The sequence below is a fragment of the Maylandia zebra genome, linkage group LG16, assembly GCF_041146795.1.
Source record: "Maylandia zebra isolate NMK-2024a linkage group LG16, Mzebra_GT3a, whole genome shotgun sequence".
Taxonomy (NCBI): domain Eukaryota; kingdom Metazoa; phylum Chordata; class Actinopteri; order Cichliformes; family Cichlidae; genus Maylandia; species Maylandia zebra.
This window is the reverse complement of record NC_135182.1, coordinates 3,785,319-3,788,765: the sequence shown is the minus strand read 5'-3', so window position 1 is coordinate 3,788,765 and position 3,447 is coordinate 3,785,319.

Below are 3,447 nucleotides of genomic sequence, written 5' to 3'. Positions count from 1 at the left end.
CTGCAGCGTCAGCTTCTCTTCTTCTCTCCAGTTTAACGACAATCAGCATCCTAAGTGTTGCATTACTGCCTCCTTCAGGTTCACTAGTTAATTACAATCGGTTCAACTCTATGCTAATTAATTATTCTCGAAAAGAGTCTCCTTCTGTTCTTCCCTGGCCCTAAACTTTACAGATCTCTAATCACCTCTCCTCTTGTTCATTGCATCCATGTGTCAAATCAACACAGTTACATTCTAAAGAATTATGGGGAGTAATGAAGCGCCCATGACTGTAGAAAAGAGTGTTTATTTAATAAGAAATGGGATAATGGGCAGATCCACTGCGGAGTCCAGGCCCACCCACTGCCATAGTGACGGGCAAACTTAGCACGGCTTCGTGAGTAACATGATTAAAAGAGACATAAATACTAACAGCATTTTATGTAGGGATCATCCATAAACTATGACACATCTTTTTTGGTACTGTTCTTCTCAGTGGCGGTCCTAGCCTGTTTGGCGCCCTGGGCGAACACTCCCTCCCTGTATCTTTTGCTCGTTTCTCTTCCTCTTCTTTTCTCTTTTTTCTAAACTGAGGACCTGATGGCTTTGAACTTTTCTTGTCCATCTTCCATTGGTTTTAATTTTGCACTCCAGTATGAACACCCATCCCTCAACCCAACATGATCTAACACACCTACATCTTAGTTCACAGATTCACTTTGTCTAGGGTGCATTTCTGAGATTTTCGATTTTCTCCCTGTGAGGCTTGGATTTACAACATTATAAATGAAATGCGCTCTATTTGGAAGCCCCCCTCCCCTTTCGACGGCTTGTGTGTGAGACTTTAAATCATCAAACTGTAAATTTTAAATTGTTATTGATCCCTTTATCCCTAGTCCTAAAGTGTATTTTTATTTTCTTACTCTTCTTATATATATTGTTTGTTTACTTGCACTGCTGTAACTGGAGCCTCGTCGTCTCGTCTCTCTATATACTGGACTGTAGCGGAGATGACAATAAAGTTTACTTTGACTTCAGCAGCAAGCAGGTGCACCGAGGGCTCTCGCGCTCACTTTTCATGTATAGAATTTCGAAAAAACACCGGTGCAAATTATAAGTCTGTATTATAATGTCTGGTGTTTTCGTGTTTGTTGTTTTGTTTTTATTTTGTTGTATTTTGCGAGTTGGTTATTAGATGCTGCTCCAGCCGGTCAGAGAATCCCCCGCCGCCCCGCCCTCTCCTCTCTGCGCCGCAAGCAGCAGGCGCACCTCGCAAACGAAGGGCGCCCTATACTCCCAGGAAATGGGCGATAGAAAACCGATCGGTGCCTATGCCATTCCCAATATGCGCTGGCTGACGTCAGGGCAGCACGAGTACGAGCATTTTTTTAAAAAAATTTTTTGCCGATGCCCGTGATGCCGCCCCCCACCACGATGCCGCCCCGGGCAACCGCCAGTGTCGCCCGTATCTATAACCGCTACTGTGTATTGTAATTGGTCCAGCCCAGAGTTGCTCATGACAAATTGGCTAATCCACCTCCTTTCATTGTTTATACCATTACAAAAACAAACAAACATAAAAATGCGGTAAGCTGGTGGGTAACAGGCAACGACAGTGCGTTTCTCACTGTAACATGCATTTGAATGGACTTCTCGCCAGACACAAAGTGTAGGTTTTCATCTTGTGAATAACTTGAAAATCTTAGCTCAAACAGCTGCAAAACCTGTTTGCCCAACACCATGATGCTGAATTCTATAAGATAAAGCCATAAATATGTGTCTTCTATCAAAAGTTACAGCTATCTCTATGAAATTGATGAAAAACGCTTTATTTCGCCAAGATAGTGCGTTTCTCACTGTTACATGCATTTGAATGGAGTTCTCGCCAGACACAAAGTATAGGTTTTCATCTTGGGGCCAGTGTTGTTGGCTGAGGACATTCACATTACACCAGGGCCTGTGATTCCTGTGAGGCCATCTTCACCACACCAGGGCCTGTGCTGTTGGCTGAGGCCATCCGCATTACACCAGGTTCTATGGTTCTGGCTAATACCATCCACATTACAACAGGGCCTGTGATGCCGGCTTCTACCATCCGCACTACACCAGGGACTGTGCTTCCTGTGAGGCCATCTTCACCCCACCGGGGCCTCTGCTGCTTGTTGATGCCATCCAAATTAGGGCCTGTGGTGCTGACCGATATCATGCACATTTCACCAGGGCCAGTGGTGTTAGCTAAGGCCATCCACATTACACCAGGGTGCGTGGTGCTGACCAATACCATCCATATTTCACCAGGGCCAGTGTTGTTAGATGAGACATTACAACAGGGCCTGTGCTACTGGCTGAGGCCAACTACATTTCACAAGGGCCAGTGTTGCTGGCTGAGGACATTCACATTGCACCAGGGCCACTGGTCTCTGTGAGGCCATATTCACCACACCAGGGCCTGTGCTGCTCGCTGATACCATTCACATTTCACCAGGGCCTGTGTTGCTGGCTGATTCCATCAACATTACACCGTGGCCAGTGCTTTTCTCGCACAAAAAAAAGTTTTTCATTATGTGAATAACTTTAACATCTTAGCTCAAACAGCTGCAAAACCTGTTTGCTCAGCACGGGGATATTGAAGTCTATAAGATAAAGCCATGAATGCGTATATCTGAGTCTTTTGATCAAAAGGTACAGTTAACTTCATGAAGTTGTACAAAAAGGCTTTATTTCACCAAGACAGTGCGTTTCTCACTGTTACATGCATTTGAATGGAGTTCTCGACCGAAACAAAGTATAGGTTTTCATCTTGTGAATAACTTGAAAATCTTAGCTCAAACAGCTGCAAAACCTGTTTTCCCAACACGTGGATTTTGAATTATTTAAGATAAAGCCATAAATATGTGTGTCTGAGTCTTCTATCAAAAGTTACAGCTATTTATATGAAGTTGTAGAAAAACGCTTTATTGCATGTAATGCTTACTGTTACATGCATTTGGCATTCTCAAACAAAACAAATTATAGTTTTTTATTTTGTGAGTAACTTGAAAATCTTAAATCAAACAGCTGCAAAAAACATTTGCACAACATGGGGATGTTGAATTCTATAAGATTCAGCCATAAATATTGTTAAGTATCAACACTTCGTGTTTCGTTTAATTCCTCATAGGCATCTGATGGAAGACAGCACATGGTCTACTGAGCCACTCAGTAGACCATTTTACACTTTTATTTTACACTTTTATTTCTTACAAAAGGGAGATGTGTCCTGCATGGCACTCTGCTGCCAATCTCGAAATGAAAAGTGTGCTTAACAGTTTTCCCACTCTAGTCTAAACAACAGTGTTACACAAGCATTCGGTAGGCACGTTGCATAGCGTACTCATAGGTTGTTGTCTATTAGCTGCTAAACGTCTTTACTCAGCTCCAGCAAGGCTACGACCTTGCCCTACTTCTCCTCTGGTTGTTTAAGTTATC